General features: G+C 40.5%; 1 long non-coding RNA gene across 1 annotated transcript in view; it reads left to right on the top strand.

Moving 5' to 3' along the window:
• The window catches only part of LOC109496568, a 395,231-nt gene that overhangs the window by 266,512 nt on the left and 102,172 nt on the right, over positions 1–26,547 (top strand). The window contains exons 3-4 of the long non-coding RNA XR_006593882.1: positions 9,679–9,756; positions 18,167–18,281. This is a non-coding gene — a long non-coding RNA (uncharacterized LOC109496568). The remainder of the gene's footprint in view (positions 1–9,678; positions 9,757–18,166; positions 18,282–26,547) is intronic.

The following is a 26,547-nucleotide window of genomic DNA, read 5'->3' as shown; positions in this document are numbered from 1 at the left end:
GAGAAGTTAGGTAAGGTGCTTAAAGTTACCCAACCAGAGCAGGGTAGTCAGGACTTAACTACAGCGCTTTGATCCCCAGAGCTATTTTTCTACGAGAACTCCAACCATTCGGAACCTCAGGTCTGCATCTCAATGCTGGTTCTGCCGCTCACCGTGTACGCTGGGCAAGTCGCCTGACCTTTCTGAGCTGGCTTTTCTCATCTGTAACTTGGTAATATCTTGCGCGTGAGGCTGTGGGAAGGTTAAATGCAGTGGGTTCGTCGACTGAGTAGCAGAGCACTCCGCAAATAGTCACCTTACAGTCTGCGTTGGTTTCCTAAATCGGAACCCCTACCGGACTGGCAAGTTGGATTTTGAGTTGGTTGGGTATTGCTGTAGACTTTGGGCAGAAACTGTCAGTGACCAGGGCTCGTAAGGCACAGCTTGTTTAGACGAGAAAAAAATCACTGAGGGTTGGGAGTGAGCGCTGGCGTCCTGCTTTTCCTGCCTGTTGATTGACTTCAGGGTGCCCATCTGGCTTCACATGCTTTTTTTTCTGTGAAGCCTTCCTCACCCTGCAAGATAGCCTGAAGAGGCCTCATCTTGAAACCATCACTGCCATCCGGCTAGCAGACACAGTGCTTAGCTCTTCAGGGAAGGCATAATGGGGAAAAAAAATGACCCCACATCAAGAGAAGTGTGGCTCCGAGTCTTAGCAGGGACACACATGGCCGCCTCCCATGGGACAGTTGTGGAGACTTTAATAAAAGTAAAGAGCTGTTTATAAAAGTGTGGGTATGGTTAAGGGAAACCAGCGAGCGGTGGGGTCGAGCCTTGTGCTTAGCTGCGGAGGGGCTGCGTCTGCTCAGGCTTGAAGGCGAGAGGAGACAGAGCCAGAATTTCCCCGCAACTGGAGAGGGAGCTCTAACCAAACTTGGCTGACCGGAAGCATGGCCTTCAGTAGGAAGATGCAGCCACGCTGTGTTGGAAGGAAAAGGGAGGAACGAGGAAGGAGGAAGGGAAGTAAGCGTGGTGACCTTACTCTCAGATCTCCTGCCAGTGCCCCTGATGGGCCTGCATTCAACAGAAAGTCAGAGGGAAAGGGAGCCCGTTGGGGGAGTCCATAAAGATCAGCACAGAGCTTGGTAAAGAAGCGAATGGTACTGGAGGGACGGATGGACACTGTGCAGCACAACGTTCTCATTTGGTTTGGATCTTGGAACCTTTCCTACTTGGCCGATTCTCCAGCCCCCAAATCTTGGGGGTGTTTTGGAAGAGAGCACAACCAACATATCACTCTTCAAATTCTACCCTCGTATGCTCGAACATGCTCACTGACTTGAGCATGAGTTCTCTTCCTCCCCAACATCTTTCTTTCCGAGCGGCATTTTTCCAACACGCACACGATAGCAGCTCCAGAAAAGCATGTTCGGTGCATGACTTAAGCAACCACTGCCAAGAGGAGCGCCTGGGAGGCTCAGTCGGTTGGACGTCCGACTTCGGCTCAGGTCATGATCTCACGGTCTGTGGGTTCGGGCCCCGCGTCGGGCTCTGTGCGGACAGCTTGGAGCCTGGAGCCTGCTTCGGATTCTGTGTCTCCCTCTCTCTCTCTGCCCCTCCCCTGCTTGCACTCTGTCTCTCTCTCTTATAAAAATAAATAAACATTAAAAAAAATTTTTTTAAATAAATAAATAAACCACTGCAAGAGAACCAAGGCTGACTAAGTCCTTTGATAGACCAGCCACTGTGCTTGGTGGTTAACACAGGTTACCCCTCAATCTGTGCCCTCGAGGATTCTATCATCTAATAGCAAAAGGAGAAAACATGTTTGAAGCTCACCACTTCAACTGCAAACACAAATGTTACAAAGATAACATTATACTGGAAAATAGGGTTGGGTTTGGGGTTAGAAGTTTGGGAAATGGTTAGCACTCATCTGAAAGAAGTGATTTACACCAAGAAAAAGGATTTGATGGAAATCTGATGGAGATGGGCATGGTATTTCATATAGAGCAAGAGAGAGAGACTGTATTTGACACAAACTGAAATATTGGCCAAAATGTCTTAGTCCCTGGACCTGATTTTATTAAGGCTGTGTCTGATTTATTGCAAGCCCTTAAGGTAAGCAAGACGTTAAATCAAAATAAGGCAGTTGGAGCGCCTGGGTGGTTCAGTCGGGTAAGAGTTCGACTTCGGCTCAGGTCACGATCTCGCGCTTTGTGACTTCCAGCCCCGCATCTGGCTCTGTGCTGACAGCTCAGAACCTGGAACCTGCTTTGGATTCTGTGTCCCACGAAAGCAGCCCTAAAGACCTACACAGCTCCGTCCCTGACCACACAGAGTATGAGACTGAACCCCACCTAGCCCCTCTGGGCCTGAATAAATTTGTATTCAGTGGTTGCAGTGGGCTAGGGCAGAAGAGGAACAGGAAAAGAGAGGGAATTGATCATCTGTCATCTTATAACCCCAAGAAAGGTAGATAAACTTTTTCACGTCTCAACCAACTCTGGACACAGAACACATTTGGCTGTACTAACAAGGATACTCCGTGTAATAGAAGTTGGGATTTGGGGTAATTTCAAGTTGTAAAATGGGAAATCTGTCTTCTTCATAAGTAATTCATTGACGAATTTCCTTACTAATTTTCATAAATTTTTCTGTGGATTGTACATCTAACACTCATGCAAGAATCTCGAAGTAACATGCATCCAAAAGTGACTATATAATGAACTGTCAACCACCTTTTATTCCATCTTACAGAGATTTCTGCTGAATAACTTTGCAAGAAATCTCTATGTGTGTTTAGCTTTGAGGTCGGTTTTCTTTTTCCTTTGACACATTTTGTATGACACGAACATCCTCATTTTTAACATAGCACTAACTTTTACTGCATTTTCCTCCATCACAAAATAATTCCTTCTTTATTAATTTACCCTTTTAACCATTTTTAAGTATACCGTTCAGTGGCATTAAACACATTCATGATGGTGTATAATCATCACCACTACCTCTTTTCCAAATCTTTCTCGTCATGCCCAACGGAACCGCTATCCCCATCCCTCCCATGCCCACGGTCCCTGGAGAAAAATATTTTCTAAACGTCATTTCATATTGACTACAAAATATTTCTTATATGGATATTCTATTGTTTATTGAACCATTATTAGAACTGTGGACAATTATGTTGTTTCCACATTTCTCTTCTAAGGCAGCAACAAGCACCTATATGCGAGCATGCTTCTGTTTGGTTCTCCTTTGTATCTGGTATTTAAATCTCTGCTGTGATATTCTAGATTTTCATTTGTGTCAACTGTGTTTGCAGTTGCTTGTTGGAGCATTTGTACAACACATGGTGTAAAGTCGGTATCACATAATTTTACATATATTCACATACATATTTCATGTACGTGATATGTGATTATATAACATATAATTCATATGCGTATTACTCTATCCTTGAAAAAAACTCCTGGGAGTGAATTTACTGGGCAAATGTGAAGTATTTTAAAGCTTTAAAGTTCCTGACAAAACAGCTTTGTTAAATCTTTATTATTGGGGTGCCTGAGTGACTCAGTCCATTAAGTGCCCAACTTTGGCTCAGATCATGTTCTCAAGGTTGGTGGGTTCAAGCCCCACGTGGGGCTCTTTGCTGACAAAGCAGAACCTGTTTCAGGTTCTCTCTTTCCCTCTTTCTGCCCCTCCCCCACTCATGCTCTTGCACTCTTTCTCTCTCTCAAAATAAATAAATAAGCTTAAAAAATCTTTATATTTATTATTAAAAAAGACTTTCACCAAATTCTCTCTAAACCGTTTATCACATTTAGTAGATAAATAAGAATTATATCTAATACTTATGATTTCTCTTACATAGCTTATCAGTGAAGAATGTATTTCTTTTACATGTTTATTAGCTATTTTGTATTTTGTAAACTATCAAGATATTTGGTTGTTTCTCTGCTTCAATTTTACGATGCATCTTATTCATTTATCTAGTTTAAGATTGACAGAGAATACTTACCTTTTGCCAGAGTTATTTGAGATAAATATTATCCCTCATTTGTTGTTGGATTATTATTTGTGACTTTTATAGCAAAATACAAAGTATGAAATGTTTATATGATATAATCTTTAACCTTTGGGATTGTTGTCTTTTGTTTTTACTTTTAAAAGCTCTTCCCCGTGGGGCGCCTGGGTGGCTCAGTCGGTTGAGCATCCGACTTTGGCTCAGGTCATGATCTCACGGTCCGTGAGTTCAAGCCCCGCGTAGGGCTCTGTGCTGACAGCTCAGGGCCTGGAGCCTGCTTCCGATTCTGTGTCTCCCTCTCTCTCTGCCCCTCCCCCATTCATGCTCTGTCTCTCTCTGTCTCAAAAATAAATAGACATTAAAAAAAATAAAAATAAAAAAATAAAAGCTCTTCCCCAAATGAAGAGTCAGTAATCACTTATTTTTTAGATATTTGTGCTTTAAGGGTTTTTTTCCCCTTCTTTAACTCTTAAGTATGCCCAGAATTCAGATGGAAGTTTTGTATCCAGTAAACTTTTTTTTTTAATAGCTAATTCACTGCCATCATATTATCCACTTGTTAGATAAGCTTCCCCACGGGGCGCCTGGGTGGCGCAGTGGGTTAAGCGTCCGACTTCAGCCAGGTCACGATCTCGCGGTCCGTGAGTTTGAGCCCCGCGGCGGGTTCTGGGCTGATGGCTCGGAGCCTGGAGCCTGTTTCCGATTCTGTGTCTCCCTCTCTCTCTGCCCCTCCCCCGTTCATGCTTTGTCTCTCTCTGTCCCCCCAAAAAATAAATAAAAACGTTGAAAAAAAAATTAAAAAAAAAAAAAAGCTTCCCCACTAATTTATGATAATGTCTTCAACATATAGGTCAGAATTCAACGTGCTTGGTCTGCTTCACGCTACCCGTTCTATTTGAGTGATTACATTTTTATTCCTATAGCAATGCCATACTGTTACAATCATTTCACTTGTTTTTTTTTAACTTGTAATCTTTTACTGCGGAGAATTTCAGGAATATGCAAAATAGACATGATTAAATTACAAAATCCTATGTGCTCATCACCCAGGTTCGGTGCTATATTTTTTTTAAAAGAGCGCGGTAGCCAAGCCCAAAAGAAATGGCAAAGAAAAAGGAGAGCAGAGACTACTAACGTTCCCACACTGCGTCTTACTCAGTATGACTTCGTCTCTACCAACAAAATGAGTATAAAATCGTAAGATGTTAGGGAAAAAATCTGTTGTTCCAAGAAACCTAGCTAAGGAGAGCCAGTGTCATTAAACAATATATATGAGGTTCTGATATTCCTACTAGCAGGACAAAGAGAACACCTAAGTCATATAAGAAGTATGTGAGTTCATAAGAAGTGATGAACCTTTTCTTTACATGGAATTCAAAGAGGAATGTTTTCTTTAAACACTGTTGAACAAAATGGACCGTGTCTTCCAAAGTAGAATTGCAAAAGATAACAAAGCAAATTTTAGATGACTTTTCCTTTTCTCCGCTTTGGATAAAAACCAAAGTCTGTTTTTCATCACCATCTTGAGCACATTTCCACCAAGAGCTAAAGTCATAGCCTCAAGGTACGTAGTTTTTCAAAGATGCCTAGAGAATCGAAGGCAATAAGTCACACGTTTTTAATTAATGATGCCTATGTCATGATGAAAAGAGTGATAAATATAAATTTGTTCTTTCCTTAGAAAAAATGGGAGATTGATATACCTTGCTTTTGACCTGTTCTTCTCAAAGCGTGGCCTGAGGCTTTTTATGATAAGTGTTAACGAGTTGGAAAAAAAAAAAAAAAACACGTTTTAAAGTTTTTGTTCTAGGGGCGCCTGGGTGGCGCAGTCGGTTAAGCGTCCGACTTCAGCTCAGGTCACGATCTCGCGGTCCGGGAGTTCGAACCCCGCGTCAGGCTCTGGGCTGATGGCTCGGAGCCTGGAGCCTGTTTCCGATTCTGTGTCTCCCTCTCTCTCTGCCCCTCCCCCGTTCATGCTCTGTCTCTCTCTGTCCCAAAAATAAATAAACGTTGAAAAAAAATTTTTTTTAAATAAAAAAAAAATAATAAAGTTCTTGTTCCAGGTAACGTGGAATAAACACACTCTAGACTGTATCTCCCACCAAATGTAACTATAAAATCTGGACAGAAGGCATAGAGCAGTTGTTGGAGGACTCTGAAACATGATTAGTAGCAGGTGAATTGGCAAAGATTAGAATTTAAAGCATTACCAGAATGGTTGTGCGTTTATCATTGTTTCTCTTCTAGCATGCCCCAGCCCGAACACAGTGCAGCCTAAAACCCCAAAGAGAGCACAGAGGTGCACACAGAGCTCCAGGAGAACCCTAGTCCCGGCTTGAGAAGAGGGGACAGGAAAACTTCTAACCCTGAGAGACTATGTGGGAATCCTCCATTTTGCCTTCTTTTTTTTTTTTTTTTCCTTCTCTTGTCTCTCTCTCACCCTTTCACCTCAGCAGTCCCACGGTGGTAGTGACAGAAGCTGGCAGGAGCCAGAACCCTGAGGGAAGGACATCTTCCTCTCCTATAGTTGGAGATGTGATCCCAAGAGAGTGGGACAAGCCCTCCATTGAATTTGGTGCCTTCTGTATCTTCTTGCCACTTGGGCCCAGACATGGGTACGGTCACAGATATGCAAGACAGAAAAAGTAAATGAAGCCCCAGCTATCAGGCCACAGGGCCAAAAAAGGAGCCCAAGGGAAGTGAAAAGTACCAAACGCATCCGGCAGGGAAACTGAGAAAACAACGCTTAAAGTTGCTCCCTCTGAGCTGTCTCTGCTGGAGTCTGATCCTAATCAGCCAGCCAGCAACTATGAGAATTGAGCTAACAGATAGCCCATGGCCAAGGTCCCAAACGAATCAGTGACACACAAGTAGGACAGATCCTAATAGGACTATCAAGACCTTGAAAATTGAAATGACACTGGAAACAGTGCCCATATTTTGGAATTTATGGTCTTAACCTCACCAGATTGATTGCCTGCTAAAATAAAAATATCAACAATTTTCATCAGATGTAAACAAGACACAGATTTTTATAATATAATATTCAAAATGTTCAGAATACACTCCAAATTACTGAGTATACAAAGAATGAGAAAAACCTCAAACTGCATGGAAAAGGCAATCAGCAGACATCAACATGACAGTGACATATATATAGGAATTATCTGACAAAGACCTAACAGCAGCTATTATATAAATGTTCCAACAAGTAATCACAAACACACTTGAAATAAATGAAAAACAGAATGTCTCAGCAAAGAAATAGAAACTACTAAGAACCAAATGAAATTTTAGAACTAAAAAAACTCAATAACCAAAATTAAAAACTCATTGTATGGGATCAAAAGCAGATTGGAGATAACAGGAAAGAGTTGGTGTACTTGAAAATAGGTCAGTAGAAATTGTCTAATTTGAACAATAGAAAAATATTTTTCTAAGCTAATAAAGCCCCAAGGACATGTGAACCACTAACAAGAGGTCTAACATTCATGGCATCAGAGTCCAAGGAGAGAAGGAGAAGGAATAACATGCTGAATAAGTACTTGAAGAATCAATGGCTGAAAACCCCAAGTTTGGCAAAAGACCTTTATCTACAACTACCCAAAGCAATCTACGTATTCAACCCAACCCCTATCAAAATAACACCAGTATTCTTCACCGCACTAGAACAAACAATCCTAAAATTTGTATGGCACCAGAAAAGACCCCAAATAGCCAAAGCAATCCTGAAAAATAAAACCAAAGCTGGAGGCATCACATTTCCGGACTTCAAGCTGTATTACAAAGCTGTAATCATCAAGACAGTATGGTACTGGCACAGAAATAGACACATAGATCAATGTAACAGAACAGAGAACCCAGAAATGGACCCACAAATGTATGGCCAACTAATCTTTGACAAAGCAGGAAAGAATATACAATGGAATAACCACAGTCTCTTCAGCAAGTGGTGCTGGGAAAACTGGACAGCGACATGCAGAAATATGAACCTGGACCACTTTCTTACACCATACACAAAAATAAACTCAAAATGGCTAAGAGCCCTAAACATAAGACAGGAATCCATCAAAATCCTAGAGGTAAAAACAGGCAACAGCCTCTTTGACCTCAGCAACAGCAACTTCTTACTTGACATGTCCCCAGAGGCAAGGGAAACAAAAGTAAAAATGAACTATTGGGACCTCATCAAGGTAAAAAGTTTCTGCACAGCGAAGGAGACAATCAGCAAAACTAAAAGGCAACCAACAGAATGGGAGAAGATATATGCAAATGACATATCAGATAAAGGGTTAGTATCCAACATCTTTAAGGAACTTATCAGACTCAACACCCACAAAAGAAATAATCCAGTGAAAAAAATGGGCAAAAGACATAAATAGACACTTTTCCAAAGAAGACATCCAGATGGCTAATAGACGCATGAAAAGATGCTCAACATCACTCATCATCAGGGAAACACAAATCAAAACCACATTGAGATATCACCTCACACCTGTGAGAAAGGCTGAAATGAACAACACAGGTAACAACACGTGTTAACAAGGATGCAGAGAAAGAGGAACACTTTTGCTCTGCTGGTGGGAATGCAAAGTGGTGCAGCCACTCTGGAAAACAGTACGGCGGTTCCTCAAGAAATTAAAAGTAGAACTACCCTACGACCCAGCAATTGCACTACTAGGTGTTTATCCAAAGGGTACAAAAATGCTGATTCGAAGGGGCACATGCACCCCAATGTTTATAGCATTGTTCATAGCATTATAGTGCTATCAACAATAGCCAAAGTATGGAAAGAGCCCAAATGTCCATTGACTGATAAATGGATAAAGAAGATGTGGTATGTATATTCAATGGACTATTACTTGGTGATCAAAAAGAATGAAATCTTGCCATTTGCAACAATGTGGATGGAGCTAGGGTGCATTATGCTGAGCAAAATAAGTCAGTCAGAGAAAGACAAATATCATAGGATTTCACTCATATGTGGAATTTAAGATACAAAACAGATGAACATAAGGGAAGGGAAGCAAAAATAATATAAATACAGGGAGGGGGACAAAACCCTTAAATGTAGAGAACAATCTGAAGGTTGCTGGAGGGGAAGTGGGTGGGCAGATGGGCTAAATGGGTAAGGGGCATTAAGGAAAACAATTGTTGGGATAAACTCCGGGTGTTATACATAGGGGATGAATCACTGGAATCTACTCCTGAAATCATTATTGCACTATATGCTAACTAACTTGGATGTAAATTAAAAAATTAAAAAATATATGTCTATTAAAAAAAAAGACCTTTATCTCCAGATTCCAGAAGTGTGGCCAGCCCCAAACTGACTAAGTACAAAGAAATTCAAGACCAAACATTACCAAACTACTACATTAGAGAGAATGAATTTTCAATGGAAATTTACTGAAAGCCACCAGAGGAAAACAATGCATCACCTACAGGCAATCAATGAACCAAGTGACTGCACATTACTCATCAGAATACCACAGATGCTTGAAGAGAGTGTCACAACGTTTTTGAAGCCCTGAAAGTAAAGAAGTGCTAACCTAGAACTCTATATCCAGTGTAGAAATCCTTCAGCAATGAGGGTAAAATAAAGATATTCTTAGTAAAGAACAACTAACAGCAGAGTTGCTCTAAATTTTTTTTTTTTTTTTTTTTTGCCAAAGGAAATACTTCAACAGAAGTGAAATGACTCCAGAAGGAAAAATTGGAACATCAGCAACGGAGGGAAAGCAACAGAAATAGTGAGTATCTGAATAAACATAAAGAACTCTCAGTTGAATTCTTTAAAATATTTGATGACTGAAAGGTAAAAATTTAACATTGTATACGGAGTTTTTAATGTATGAAGATATGACATAACAACTGCAATGTAAAGAGAGGAATATAATGAGACCTACCTGGTAATAAGTTGTCTGCATTGCACTCAAAGTGGTAAAATATTACTCGTAAATAAATTATGTGACATTAAATATATATATACTTTAATCATTAGGATAACCAATTAAAACCTTTGTAAAGAGATATAGTCTAAATCACAATAAATAAGTTAAATGATATTTACCCTGATGCAGAGGTCAACAAATTATAGGCCATTTCTATCCTACAACCTGTTTTTGTGTTGACTGCTATGCAAAATGTTTCCATATTTAAAGATTCTTTAAAAAGTGAATATGAAACAGAGGGGGAAAAAAACATCAGGTTGTATATAGCCCACAAAGCCTAAAATATTTCTTATCTGCCCCTCTATAGAAAATATTTACTAACTCCTAAGAGAAATGAAAACATATTCACACAAAAATCTGAATATGAATGTTTATAGCAGCTCTGTTCATGATCACCAAAATCTTGAAGCAACTTAGGTGTCCTTCAACAGTGAGTAGATAAACTATGGCATATACATATAATGGAATATTATTCCATAATTAAAAAAAAAAAATGAACTGGGGCACCTAGGTGGCTCAGTCAGTTAAGCGTCTGACTCTTGGTTTCTGCTCAACTCATGACCTCACAGTTTTGTGGGTTCAAGCTGACATGATGGCAGTATGGGGACTGCATGGGATTTGGTGTCCCCCTCTCTCTGCCTCTCCCCAACTCACGCTGTCCTGTCCCTCTCAAAATAAATAAATAAAAAAAAAAAGAATGAAGTATTGATACACACAATAGTATGGATGAATCTCAAACGCTTTGTGTAAGAAGAAGGGAGGTGCTGTAGTGTCAGAGGAAGTCAACTAAAACAGAAAATCTAACTAAGTTCCAGAGTCTCATAATAACCAGTTATCCACCTTTAATCATAAACTGTTCATCATACCAAGAACCAGAAACATTTCAAACAGTGAAAAAGGACAATATAATCTGAAAACCAAGGTGGCAGTAATGTTAAAATTATCTGATAAAGAATTTAAAGCAAACAAATAATCCAATTAAAAAATGAGCAGAATACTTGACTAGTCATTTCTACAAAAAAGGATATACAGATGGCCAACAGACACATGAAAAGATCTTCAACATCATCATCATCATCAAGGAAATGCAAATCAAAACTATAATGAGATATCACTCCAGAATGGCTAAAATCAAAACCACAGGAAACAATAATGTTGGCAAGGGTGTGGATAAAAAGAAACCCTCATGTACTGTTGGTGGGAATGCAAACTGATGCAACCACTGTGGAAAACAGTATGGAGGCTCCTCAGAAAGTTAAAAATAGAACTACTCTATCATCCAGCCAGCAATCACACTACTGGATATTTACCCCAAAAATGTAAAATCCCCAATTCAAAAGGATACATGCACCTCTGTTTATTGCAGCACTATTTATGATAGCCAAATGATGGAAGCAGCCCAAGTGTTCACTGCTAAATGGATAAAGATGTGGATTATGTACACAGTAGAATATTACTCAGCCATGAAAAAGAATGAAATCTTTCCATGTGCAACAATATGGATGGAGCTACAGAGTATAATAGTAAGTGAAATAAGTCAGAGAAAGACAGATACCAAATGATTTCACTCATCTCATATGTGGAATTTAAGAATCACAACAAATGAGTAAAAGAAGAAGACAAAGAGAGACAAACCAAGAAACAGACTCTTAACTATTGAGAACAAACTGACGGTTACCAGAGGAGAGGTGGGTGAGGGATAGGTGAAATAGATGAAAGGGATTAAAGAGTACTCTCATCAGGATGATCACTGAGTAATGTGGAGAATTGTTGAGTCACTATATTGTACACCTGAAACTAATATAGCACTGTATGTTAATGCTACTAGAATTAAAATTTAAAACATGGGGCACCTGGGTGGCTCAGTTGGTTAAGCATCGGACTCTTGATATCAGATCATAATCTTGCAGGCATGGGATCAAGCCCCACTTTGGGTTCGACACTGAGCCTGGAGCCTGCTTGGGATTCCCTCTTGTTCTCTCTCTCCCCCTCCCCACTCATGCGCTCTCTCTTTCTCTCTCTCCCTCTCTCAAAATAAACATTTTAAAAACTTAAAGGAAAATAACTTAAAGCGTCCATCATAAAACTGGTTCAGTGAACAATCATGAACAGAATCAAAATAAATAAAAAATAGAACATCTCAGCTAAGAAGTAGAAGATAGAAGAACCAAATGAAAAGTTTAGAACTGAAAAATACAATAATCAAAATTATAAAACTTAGTGAATGAGTTAAATAGCAGAAGAGAGTGAACATAGGAAAGAATTGTTGAACTGAAAGATAGAATAATATTACCCAATCTAAGCAACAAAGAAAACAATGGACTGAAAAAACATAAACAGAGCCTCAGGAACCTGTGTTACTGTAACATTTGTGCTCTTGAAATTCTAGATGGAAGGAGAAAAAGGCAGGACTAAGAAGTACTTGAAGAATTAATGGTTGAAAGGTTCCCAGATTGGCAAATAAACCTTCAGACTCAAGAACCAAAGCAAATTCCAAATGAGATAAACTCAAAATCTATGAGACATGTCATGGTCAAACTTCTGCAAACAAACATAAGAAAATAATCATGGTACCAGCAAGAGAGAAATGACACCTCTGAGGGAAAACCCATCCAGCTGACAGTGTATTTCTTCTCATCAGGATCCATGGAGGCAAGAAGGAAGTGGAACAACATTTTTCAAGTACTAAAAAAAAAATTGTCAACCCAGAATTTTATATTTCAGTAATAAAGGGACATCAAGACAATTCTCTTAGGAAAACAAAGAGGATTTTCCCTAAAAGAATGTCTAAAAAAAGTTCTCCCAACAGAAAGAAAATGATAAATAAAAAAAAACTCAGAATATCAGAAAAGAAAGAAGACTAAACAAAAATATGGGTAAAAACATTAGACTTCTCCTTTTGAGTTTCTTAAGTTATGTTTGATAATGGAAGCAAAAAATTATAATACTGTCTACTGTAGTTCTAAGTATTAGAGAGGAACTATTTTAAGATGATTAAAAACAAGGAAGGCTAATGGATATAAAGGGAGATAAATGTTCCACACTTCATTTAAACTGGTATATTGATGGCACCAGTAGATGGAGGAGTTACGTGTGTATATAATGTAATATTTAGAGCAACAAATTAAAATAGCTATTAAAATAAAAGGAAAATGTAAAAAAATGTTAAGAATAACTTATAAAAGCTAAGAAATAGAAAATGGAGCAATGAAAAACAGAAAAAGCAGAAAAAAATTTTAATGACAGGCTTAAGCCCTAATATATAAATAATTACATTAAATATAAATTATATCTATATTAGTTATAAAAATTATATATAGTGTATTGTATACAATTAAATAAAAAATACACAAGACTGAGCTTGGCAGAGACAAAAACAATGAATAATGTGGACTTCAGAGCAAAGAAAATTACTGGAGTCCAAGAAAAAAGGGTCAAACCATCATGAAGACAGAGTAATACTAGGTTTGTTATGCACCAAACAATAGAGCTACAAAATATGGAAAGCCAGAAACCGATAGAATTGAAGGAGAAATAGACAAATATAAAATTAAATTTCAAGACTTAAGCATCCCTCTCTCAACATTTAATGGGACAACTAGGCAGAAAATCACTAAGGACATGGAAAAACTCAACAGTGCCATCAACCAGCAGCATCTAATTAACATTTTATAGAACATTCTACCCAATAACAGCAGATACACATTCTTTTCAAGGGCACACAGAACATGTACCAAGAAGTGGTATCTCTTAGACCATACACCGAATACCAAGAAATTTAAAAGAATTGAAATCATGCAAAGCATGACCTATGACCACAATGGAATCAACCTAGAAATCAATAAAAGAAAGTTAACAGGAAAATCACCAAAACTTGGAAACTACAGAACATACTTTTCAATAATCCATGGGTCAAAGAGGAAGTTTCAAGAGAAATTTGAAAAAACATAGCAGTGAATGAAAATAAAAACACAACATATCAAAATTTGTTAGACACAGCTAAGTCAGTGCTGAGAGGCAAATTTATAGTAGTAAATATATATAAAGAGGGAAAATCTTATATAAAGAATCTAAATTACCACCTGAAGATCCAAAAAAAGAAAAAAATAAGCCTAAAGGAAGAAGAAGGAAAGAAACAATAAAGGATCAGGGCTCAATGAAATTGAAAACAGAAAAACAATTCTTGGAGAAAAATGTGTGAAAAAAAGAGCTATTTTTTTTCTTAAAAGATCGATAAAATTGACAAACCTTAAGCAATAGTGACAAAGAAAAAGAAGACATGAATTATCAATATCAGGAATGAAATAAGGCCATCACTACAGACTCTGCAGACCTCAAAACAATAACAAGTGAACAGTGTAAACAACTCTACACACAAATATAACAACTTGGATGAAATGGACCAGTTCTTCAAAAGGCACAAACTACAACTCAGTATAAAAAGGATCATTTGAAGGGCTATAAAAAAAAATTGTTAATCACATTTGTAATGTAAAAACTTCCAAAACCATACAACATGACCAAGTGGAGCTTATTTCCAGGATGCAAGGTTGGTTCAGTTTTCAAAAACCACTCACTGTAATCCAAGATGTTAACAACCTAAAGAAGAAAATCATGATCACATCAATTGATGCAGAAAAGACATTGACAAAATTCAATACCTACCATGAGAAAAACTCTCAGAGAAATAGAAATGAAATTTCTCCAACTCAGCAAAGAACATGTACAAAAAACCTACAGCTGGCATTATATTTAATAGCAAAAGACTGAGTACTTTGTCCCTAAGAGCAGGAACAAGGGAAGGATTCTCATTCTTGCCACTCTTAGTTAACATAGTGCTGTAAGTTCCAGCCAGTGCAGTAATGAAAGAAAAGGAATGCAAATCAGAAAGAGGAAGTACAACTGTTTCTCTTTACAGGTGACATGATTGTCTCACAGAAAATCTCAAGGAATCTACAAAAAAACTTCTAGAACTAATAAGTGAGTTCAGCAAGGTCACAGCGTACAAAATAAACATATAAAAATTAATTCTATTTTGATGTAGTAACAATGACACACAGACACTGAATTTTACAATATAATGCCAGAGCGCCTGGGTGGCTGACTCTTGATTTCGCCTCTGGTCATGAGCCCATGGTTCATGAGTTCAAGTCCTGCATCACGCTCTGCACTGACAGTGTGGAGCCTGCTTGGGATTCTCGCTCTCCCTCTCTGTCTCTACCCCTCCTCTGCTCGCGTTCTCTCTCTCTCTCTCTCTCTCTCTCTCTCTCTCTCAAAATAATAAATAAACATTTTTAAAAAATAAGATATGATGCCATTAAAATCCCTCAAAAAAATAGAAATATTGTATAAAGTATGTACAGAAAGCCTATGCTGATAAGCACACAATGCTAGTGAAGGAAATCAAAGAGGATCTGAATCAATGGAAAGACGTAGTGTGTTCTGGATCGGAAGCCTCAATAGTCAAGTTGTTATTTCTTTCCCCAATTTCATTTATTTTTTTTTTATTTTTTTAACATTTTTATTTATTTTTGAGAGACAGAGCATGAGCAGGGGAGGGGCAGAGAGATGAAGACACAGAATCTGAAGCAGGCTCCAGGCTCCAAGTTGTCAGCACAGAGCCCAAAGTGGGGCTCGAACCCAAGAACCATGAGATCGTGACCAGAGCCAAAGTCGGACGCTCAACTGAGTGAGTCACCCAGGAGCTCCCCTTCCGCCAGTTTTATACAGGTTTCATGCAATTTCTATAAAGATCTCAGAACATTGTTTGTAGGTATAGGCAAGGTTATTCTAAAATTTATATGGAAAGGTACAGGAACTAAAAGTGTCCAAAATAATTTTGAAAAAGAAGAGGTGGGAGCAATCAGTCTACTCATTTTCAGAACATGTTATATATCAACAGTAATCAAGACTGTGTGCTATTGGCAGAGGGATAGACACATAGATCAATGGCACCAAACATAGAACCCAGAAATAGATCCATACAAACACACCCCTCTGATTTTGACAAAGGTCTACAAATAATTCAATGGAGGGATCTGGGTAGCTCAGTTGGTTAAGCTTCCAACTCTTGGTTTTGGTTCAGGTCATGATCTCATGGTTCGTAGGTTTCAAGACCCGCATCAGGCTCCATGCTGGCAGTACAAAGCCTGCTTGGGATACTCTTTGTGTGGCTCTCTCTCCACCCCTACCCTGTTCAAGCTCTTTCTCTCACACACAAAATAAATAACCATTTAAAAGAGAATAATAATTCAATGGAGAAAAGAGAGGCTTTTCAACAAATGGTGCTGAAGGAAGTGGACATTCATAGGCAAAAACCCTGAACTTCCAAATAAACCTCACACCTTATACAAAAACAAATGCAAGGTGGACCACAGAATTAAATGTAGAAACATAAAACAATTAAAAAAAAACATAGTAGAACATATTTGGGATCTGGGAATAGACAAAGCATCCTTAGACTTGACATCAAAAAGTATGTTCCGTAAAAGAAGAAAAATTATAAGTTGGATTTCGTCCAAATTAAAAACTTGTGCTCAGCAAAATATCTTGCAAGGGGATGAAAAGATAAGCATAGACTGAGAAAAACACGTATCCAACAAAGGACTAGTATCTAGACTACAAAAGAATTCTCAAGCTCGCCTGTAAAAAAAAGATAGGGCAACTAGAAAATGAGCAAAAGCTATAAAAAGATATTTCCCTGAAGAGGATATACTGATGGCAAGTAAACACATAACAGATTCAACATCATCAGCCATTAGGGAAATGCAAATTGAAACCTCAATAAGATATCACTCCACACCTATCAGAATGGCTAGAATAAAAAATAGAGACCACACCAAATGCTGGAGATGATGTAAACAACCTGGATCACTCTTGCACTTCTGGAGAGAAAACAAAATGGTACAATCATTCTGGAAAGCAAGGTGGCAGCTTCCCAAAAGTTCACATAGTGAATCATCCCATTGATACAACGTTCTCGAAATGAAAAAATTATAGAAATGGATACCAGGTTATGGTTGCCTGGGGTTCAAAAGAGGGTGACCATGGGCGATGAGTGGAGTCTGTCTATAGAAAGAAAACATGAGAGATTCTCGTGTTGATGGAAATGTTCTGTATCTAGATCATACTGGTGTCCGTGTTGTGGTTGTGATATTGACTGTAGTTTACAAGATACTACCATTGCGGTAAACCAGGTAAAGGGCACACTGGATCTCTCTGTATAATTTCTTACGACTGAATGGAAAGCTAAAATTATCCCCCAAAGCCAAAATGTTTTAAATGTATGTTATTTCTTTGGGGGCTTCTGGGTGATTCCATGGACTTTTATTTTCATGCATAATTAAGGGCTACTTCCTAGTAACCCAAAAAGTGAATTATTCAGAGTTTTCAAAAACCTGATATTCATTCATTAGAACTAGAAGATGACTCTGGCTTTCGTTTCTGAGTTCTGCTTAGAAATCTTTCTGCTGAAGGTTTCAGAGAACTCTGAAGCCCTTACTGTGTGTATAGCCCCCGCTGAGCACTGGAATCCCTGAGCCTTGCGGGTTAGAATACATTGTGGTGTGTTACGTTACTTGGTGTGTCTTTTTTAATCTTAAATTGCTCTTGGTTAAAGCTCCCAGTGACTGAGTTTGTGGACTTGTTTGCCGAACTTGACAATGTGTAGAAATTCCTATTTGTGTGAGCGGTATGTCCAGCGTATGACTTCCCATGCGTTCACCTTGCACGTACCTTTCGTGACATGGTTCAAAATGGGTCATCCTCCTGGCAATTGCTAAAGCCGGTGTATGCATAATTCCAGCATAATTTTCTTAGACACTGACCCTTCATTTTATCAGTGACCTTTCTTTCCCCTGGGAAGCGGGCGAGCATGGATGGGTGGACTGAGAGGACTTTCGCTCCACTAACTGCCCGTGGCCAGAGAAGTATGGAGGCCTTGCTCTTAGGCTCTCTGGTCTAACTAACTACTCATGTTCCTAGCCAAGTTTAATAGCAAAAAGCCCAGATTGGAGTTGCCAGCAAAACGCAGATATTGTGATACTTGAATGAAACAAGACAGAGAGACAGTGAACACCACGTGCGTGAGTGGCAGCCACGGCTGTTGTTGTGAACAGCAATGATTCTGACTTGCGGTGGTGCCCAGGTGAAGGCTCTTCCTCGTTCCGTCCGAGGATGCGCTGTTAAAAGTCCATTTTATTTCCCACAGAACAAAGTGAGCTTTGTACATTTGCTGGTGCCGTTTGTGGCAGAGGACTTTCTCGGATTGCTCTGGAATGATGAAGAGGGTGTCTCTCGTCCAAGAACTGAAATGATACCTTCAGGTGAGTCTGGAGTCCAAATCCTCAAAGGAGGGATTTAGGAGGGATTTCGCATTTGGGAGGATCAGATTTAAACCAAACAATCCCTTAAGAAGAAATTCCATTCAAGTTTTTTCTTTAAAACAGGAAATTAAACGGAGTCATTAGAAGGCAAACTCAAGAGAGTGGTATAGCCCCATGTCTCCCTACTGTTAGTTGCATGAATTTCATTTTGGGTCATCTGCGAATTGAAGACTCTATTTAAATTTGATCCTGGTAACCACAGCTCCTGTAAGTTGCAACGATCAGAATTCTAGGCACAATGTGCCATTTTAGGATCATATAATATACCTGAAGTACAACTCCTTGCATAATTATCAAGATTTAAGTCTCCTAGAGTATTATTTTAAGTATTTCATTAAATTCACGGGCCGATTTCCAAAAGTCTTGTAGCAGTAGAGAGGGCCAGATTATAGAACGAGAATTCCTTCAAGACCCTGGTAGAGTTAACATACTTTATTAAAATGACTTGAGGCAAGCCAGAAAGCTGAACCGGTGAGGCCGGCATCGGTTGGCACACTTTCCAGATGTTTTTATTTTTAAGTTTCATTAAGTATCAGCAGGCTAGCCAGTGCTATGTAAATGCGGCAAGATCGAAACCCCACCCAGAAAATAACTCTTTCAGTTGTTTTCAACAAAGCCTTCTCTCCACAACTGAATGGCACATTGTTCTTCATGCACACAAGAAGGACTTCCTACACATCCTCTTAAATTCTTACCAGGGCAGAATGTTGGTGCAAACTCCTCATGCAGCATTGAACGGTGAATGCTTAACATTCATCTGATTTTACTGGCCAATTTTCTTCGTTGAGCAAAAAAGAGAAAGTGGGGGGAAGACTATTAAACTCAGTCAAGGTCTTCGCTTGTCTTGTTCACTGAGATGTTCTCCACCAGATCAGAGAGGTAGAGAAGGCACGGGAGTGGGACCCTGCCTGCCACATTTAAGGAGGAACAAGGCAGGCAGTGACAAGGTATGGAGTCAACATCCCTGGGACCCCAGATCCCCGAATGGAAATCAGGGGCTGTTGGCAAGAGTATAGGAGAGCAGATGCTGGGGAGGGAGCCAACAATGTGTACTGCACATTGGGTTTTCCCACAGTGAATGATAGAAAGAAAAGAAAACAAAGTACGCTTTTGAAACCAGGGATACTCACACATGTGTAACACACACACACACACACACACACGCACGCACACACGCGCACACACACACAGAGGGGGAAAGAGAAATTTTACATCCCACATACCTTTGTAGCCATGAAAAAGTGAACAAAGTACAGAAACAAAAGAATCGAAATAACGGAAGTACTTTGATCAAAACTAATTTTTTTTTTCACGTTAGGGTCACTTTGAGGAGTTCAGACTCCTCAGGAGTACATCTTCCTGGTTCCATCTGTCCAATGTTTCAGGGAACAGTCTGTTTTGGCAATTAACCGTGTCTACAGTTCTTACGTAAAATATGTTAAACATCTGTCCCTGATCAACTTAAATATCACTGCCTTTATTGTGTCTAATGCTGGCCCATCAAAATATAACTTATAAGAGAGGATTTTTTTTTTTTTCCCAGCCCATCTAAAGAACTGCTCCTTTGCAACACGGTCATATTCTCAGGACTAAACAGGGAAATTTCGGTATAACAGTTTCAGTGTAGGAGTTTCTTTGTAGACAGGTATTATTAATTTGGGGACCACATGGGATGAATTTGACCCAATCCCTTTTTAGATACATGTGCATCCTTGTTTGCAGCTCATAGCTTAGAGGTATCTCTTTTTGTTAGTGAGGGCAACACCAAACCCATCATCCATCAAAGAATGAACTTCCATCGGTACTAACTTGCTGACCAATGTGGACTTTCTACCCAGCCATGATTCTCATATTCCTAAGGCAGCCCCTTAGGAAAGGTACTCTCTCCACACAACACCATGAATATTGTTTTTTATTGAGACTCTGCCATGAGCCAGGTACTGAGTGGACCTCTTCACATACAACGGTCTAGCTTTACCCCTTTTGGCTGTGTGATCTTGAGTAATGAACTCAATAGCTCTGAGCCTCAGTTTCCTCATCTGTAAAATGGGGAGAACTTCATAGGGTTGTTGTGAGTATTAAGTGAGTTGCTGTATGTAAAGTGCTTAGAATAGTTCCTGGTGCATCATAAGCACTAAAGGTGTAGCCTAGTAATAATCTAGTTTAGTAATCCTCATAGCAGAGTTATAAAATAGTACCATTATGTTTCCCACCTTACTAATCAAAGGGAAGAGAAGATAAATGACAATAGCAATGATCATGAATACTACAAATAGCTGGACTAAGCAAGTGATACACATTATCACTAATGTTTACCACACCCTTATTCCCCTTGGGAAGCCAAGAGGTTAAGGTCACATGACTGGATTGATAGAACCAGGATTCAGATACAAGTCTTCCGATAGAAATATCTGTGCTCTCTCTGTTACACCGTGCTACGTCTCTCCTTCGGGAGTTTGGTCCACATGGCAGGAATCTATTCTAAATCCAAGTCCTCGTCAATTGGCCAGTGGGTTTTGAATAAATACCCTCTTTTCTTCCATTAACCAAAGGAGTAAGTTTGGCATCTTAAGATCGTGATTTAGGGGCGCCTGGGTGGCGCAGTCGGTTAAGCGTCCGACTTCAGCCAGGTCACGATCTCGAGGTCTGTGAGTTCGAGCCCCGCTTCGGGCTCTGGGCTGATGGCTCAGAGCCTGGAACCTGTTTCCGATTCTGTGTCTCCCTCTCTCTCTGCCCCTCCCCCGTTCATGCTCTGTCTCTCTCTGTCCCAAAAAAAATAATTAAACGTTGAAAAAAAAAATTTTTTTTTAAATTAAAAAAAAAAAAAGATCGTGATTTAAAAAAAAAATTGTTTTAATTGTATCCTTTTTCTCCAATGCTGTGCTTGATTCTGTTTCTTCCTTTGGCTAAAAAGTTAATGTGATTTTTTTCAAGTGGACTTTAAAAGTGCTTCTTGATATTAAAGCCTATCTCAGGAAATGACTTGGCGGTGGAGGACGGGTGGTGCCCTACCATGGATGGAGCACAAGCAGTCCCTGCGTGCCAGAGCCAATATTTTCTTACTTAAGCAACAAGTTTCAAAGCGAGAGAGTATTGATGTGAGCATGCGTTAGAACCATTTTTCTCACTGTGCGGTTCAGGGATGACCCTAGGTTGGACCATCTGGACTGGTGCTTAGAAAGGAGCAGATTACTCTGCTGAACTGGCTGAGTCCAGAGATTGGGGGCTCGTACCCCCCAAGTTCACCTTGTGATCCGTGTGCACGATACAGGTTGGACTGGTGCTTCACGCATGTGACTTCCCGTCATCCTCAACATCTTTAGCACAGGCACCCAGAACCGGAACGGAGATCTTTATACACCATTAGACAGCAAGGAAAGCTCTTATCAACAGTCAAGGAAAGGTTGAGAGCAGAGAGGGTGGGAAATTACGGCGAGGAGAGACCAGGTCATGCTCTAGTCCCGTGAGGCTTCTCTTATGTGAGTGATCTAAGCCTGTGAACTCAGTGGCCCAGGGAATCCTGGACGCAGGGTTTCTCCTCCCCGTTTCACCCCACCTGCTTGGCCGCAAGAGGGATAGGCTGCAGCAGAGGATCAAGGCTGGGCCTCTTTCAGCCTGCCTGATGCTGTTAATACACACTCACAGCTCTTTAAATTACAGGTGGCGTTTGTATATCCTGTTTCCCATTTGAACCAAGCTCCACAATGAGATCATGGGGACAACAGGGGAGATAGAAATAATGCCAGTGGCCCAATAGTTGAGGACTTACGATGAACTCTCTCTGGCTAAGCACTTTGTGTGTCTATTTTTTTTTTTTTAATTTTTATTTTGAGAGAGAGGGAGAGAACAAGGGAGGAGGGCAGAGAGAGGGAGAGAGAGACTCCCAAGCAGACTCCGTGATGTCAGCGCAGAGCTGACACAGGGCTCGAACCCACGCACCGTGAGATCATGACCTGAGCCGAAATCAAGAGTCAGGCACTCAACCAGCTGGACTACCCAGGTGCCCTTGCAGCCTCTCATTTTATCCTCACAACCTAAGAGGTAGGTCCTCTTTTATCCCCATTTTGTAGATGAGTAAACAGAGGCACACAGAGGCTGAGTAATTTGCCCAAAGCATTCAGGTAACGGGACAGAAGCCCAATGCAGTATTGTTCGTTTCTCTGCTCAGCTTCAGAGGTGTGGCCTCAGTTAAGTCACAAGATAGTATAGTGTTTGTCCGCTGATCAATTCACTTAGATACACATAGGTAGAAAACAACGTACGTATGTTTTTTCTCACATACCTTTGGTGTTTGAATATGGGATAGATGGGTCTAAGCTGAAACTGACCACCAGCCAAGTGTCTGAAGACCAGACAGATTGGAATCTGGTGAACGCTGACCGCATTTCAGTATATTTATAGGGATTCTAGACTTATACTCCTAAGATTGGGATATGCCCAGCAAAGCCCCAGCCAGCTAGGTCTGTGTTAGTAAAGGTAGCTGATGCTTTCTGGATAATCACCATGTGCCAAGTCCTGGGTGGGAACATCCTATGTATTTTTTTTGTTGTTGTTTCACCATCAACACAATCACACAGTAGTGACTTCTGTGATTCCATTCTCCTGATGAGGCAAATGAGACAGAGGGTGAATCCTTCAGCGTGAGGTCTGTGTGACCCCAGAGCTGAGCTGCTGTATCGGTCAGGGTTCTCCAGAGAAATAGAACAAATAAGATTATATAGACACATATATAGAGGAGACTTATTATAGGGGTTGGCTCACACAATTATGGAAGCTGAGAACTTCCACAATCTGCCTTCTACAAGCTGGAGACCCAGGAAAGCCAGAGGAGTAATTCAGTCAAATTCAAAGGTTCAAGAACCAGAGACGCTAATGGTAGAAGTTCCTGTGTCAGTCCCAAGACCTGAGAACTAGGAACGCCTCTGTCGAAGGGCAGCAGATTAATGTCCCAGCTCCCATAAAAAGAGAGCAAATCAACCCTCCTTCTGCTTTTTTGTTCAATTCAGGCCCTCAGTGGGTTTGATATTGCTCACCCACATTGGTGAGGGCAATCTTCTTTACTCCATCTACGGATTTAAATGCTGATCTCTTCCCGAGACACCCACACAGACACATCCAGGAGTAATGTTGGACCAGCTCTCTGGGCATCCCTTAGCCCGCTCAAGTTCACACATAAAGGTAACCATCACTGAGGAGCCTGGGTGGCTCAGTCAGTTAAGCATCTGACTTCAGCTCATCATGATTTCACAGTCTGTGAGTTCGAGCCCCGTATCGGGCTCTGTCTGTACTGATAACCTGGATAGCCTGGAGCCTGCTTCAGATTCTGTGTCTCCCTCTCTGTCTGTCCCTCCCCCACTCAAGCTCTGTCTCTCTCTGTCTCTCAAAAATAAATAAATGTTAAAAAAATTTTTTTTTAAAAGGAACCATCACCTACCTTTCCAGCATGAACTATGTGGGGTGGACGCCATAGGAAGAAGCAAGAGATGAGAATTCTAGTTCTAACTTTGCCGTTTCCACACTTGACAATTCCGTGACAGTCCCTTGTCCCCTATGGGCTTCATTCTCTCGCATTCATAAAATGCAGATATTGCCTCCATTATCTTACAGACCACCAATCATTGTTTCAAACACCTGGAACTTACCATGATAGAAGCCAAATGTCTACTTTTTTTTTTTCTGAGAAACACAATTCTATAGGCATTCTGTTGTCATAGTTGCCATGTGTGAACAGTTTTAGGGAACAAAGTTGTAGCAGTTTTACGGAAATGCATTAGATGGTGACTTTCAGTTTTGTCTTGTAACTGGAATAAAATTCCCACATTCCATCAAGAGATCTTCTCCCCACTCCTGGGGTGAAAACTGTTAACCTAAATAGCATTTATAATTTTTTCTTTGCCTCTGATGCTAAAATCTGACCAGCCTATGGCCATAGTTCGCAGCGAAAGAACAAAGGGAGGGAGTACCTTCAATAATTGGCACGCCATGTTCCATTTACCTGTTGCTTCCTAATACAAGCAAAACCTTGGCTGGTAAGGACACCCAACAGATAGAGAAAGCATTGTCGGATGTTTAAAATATGCTGAGGAACAAGTGCCCTAGTGATACTTAATAAGGCATATCATTAAATAAAACAGGTAATTAGCCATGATAATGGAAATATAAACAGGACCTAATTAGCAGAACTTTTCATGACTCTCTCTTGGTGTGGGCCACAAACATTTGGTATATTGTTATCGCACCCATGTGCATAATTTCTTCGTTGATTTTGGACCAACTGGGCAGTAGTCAAGATGTGCAAAACAGTCGAGGGCAGTCACGATGCTGAGGCTTTTGTGTTCGTACCGTTGCCAGTGTGCCAAAGATAACATAAGTATGCCTTGGAATGTTCCATGTTATCAAATCAAGCTTCTTGTAAGAATTTACCTTCATCTGATGTCTGTGTTCCAACAGTTTCTGTATTGAGAAACCATTTAGAAACAGCACTTCACCCCATGTCTTCCATTACTGGAGGATGGAGGAGAAGCCTAGCTCCTCAGTCAACTGCAATCTGTCTTCCACGTCCATCGGTCCACCAGATCTGCCTAGGCTAGAGTTCCCAATGGCCACACCATGTTGCCGAGGCCAAGGGATACATTTCCCCCCTTATCCTGCTTCCTCTCTTTAGTCCTCTTTACTCTGTTTACCACCGTCTCTTTAAAAACACACCCTCAGGGCACCTGGGTGGCTCAGTCGGTTGAGCGTCCAACTTCGGCCCAGGTCATGATCTTTCGGTTCATGAATTTGATCCCCATACTGGGCTCACTGCTGTCAGTGCAGAGCCTGCTTTGGATCCTCTGTTCCACTCTCTGTGCCCCTCCCCAACTTGCACTCTCTCACAAATAAATAAACATTAGAAAACACACACACACACACACACACACACACACACACACACACACACACTGTTTGGTGATGCCTGTCTCTCTTGGTCTTCTCCCTATCTTGGTGGTTATATTTTCCCCATTTACATTGCTGGCTCGCACTCTTCTGCCCACTTTTAAGCAGGACTTCATTGGTAATATTCCCCTCTTTTGCCTCCGTGAATACTCACTATGAAATCCATGCCCACAGCAATTAAAATTAAACTGTTGCTTCCTTTACATTCTTATGGGCAGTGCCTTAGCTCCACCTCTTGTCACTTCTCATCTGTATGATTTCAGTATCCCCCCCCCCCAATTTTTGTCCTTGTTCCCGATGTGACATCCCTCCCTCTCCAATCCAGTCTATACCACTATTTCCAAGTCGTACATTTGATCCTGTTGTTCTGTGTTCTCTGTCCTCTGGGCTTCTTTTCACAAAGTCATCTTGAGTACGAGGCGGTCAGGGCAGTTTGTGACTCCCCGGGCTGAGGTTATAGAAGTGATGGCTCCTGTCACAAACAGGCTTCCCAAGGGACGGCTGTACAAAGACCAGACTCAGGGGTGGGTGACTCCCCCAGGATCTTCCAGGAACAGGGGTTTTGTCCCCTGAAATATGGTTACCAGAATGCATTCTGATCATTAACAAACTGTTGTCTTACCAAGTTGCATTCTGGTTTAAGTACGGTATATGAACGAACCCCTAAGGAGGGAGTCTCTGTAACCACCTGACTCAAGGATACCAGGAAAGTCGCTGCCTGTATTTTCATTTCCCTGCTAGCCTGCCATAGTGGCTGCTTAATAAGATTAAATTAGGTTGCTAGTGACATAAAACCCAAGGAAATAGATACCTCGATGGAAGTTTTATTCTCTCTTACATAAGCAAAGTCCAAAGGTAAGCTGCCCAGGTCTGCTGGGGTGCTCCCTAATCTTTCAGCTTCCTGTTCCATTAGCCTCAATACGCTACTTTAACCTCATGTGCCAACCTGACTGCTTGAGCCCCAGCCTTCAAATCTGTGTTCAGTCAATAGGAATTGGCATAAAAGATCACACTTCTTTCCATTAAGGACACTTCTTGGAAGCTGCACAGACCAGTCCCTTTGTATACCATTGGCCAAAATTCAATGGCCTGGTCACCATAGCTGCAAGAGAGGCTGGGAAATGTCATCTTTCTTTTGGGTGGTCATGGTCTCAGCTAAAGAATGGGTGTTCCATTATCAAGGCAGAAGGGGCAAATTCAGCTATGGAAAAGCTATCAACCTTTGTTGCAGCACCTGCAAATCCTTTTGTTGGAGATGCATACCTTTAGT

Source organism: Felis catus, chromosome A2 (assembly GCF_018350175.1).
Source record: "Felis catus isolate Fca126 chromosome A2, F.catus_Fca126_mat1.0, whole genome shotgun sequence".
In the NCBI taxonomy this organism is placed as follows: Eukaryota; Metazoa; Chordata; class Mammalia; order Carnivora; family Felidae; genus Felis; species Felis catus.
Note: the sequence above shows the minus strand (reverse complement) of the source record. Positions and strands in the feature narration are given on the sequence as shown.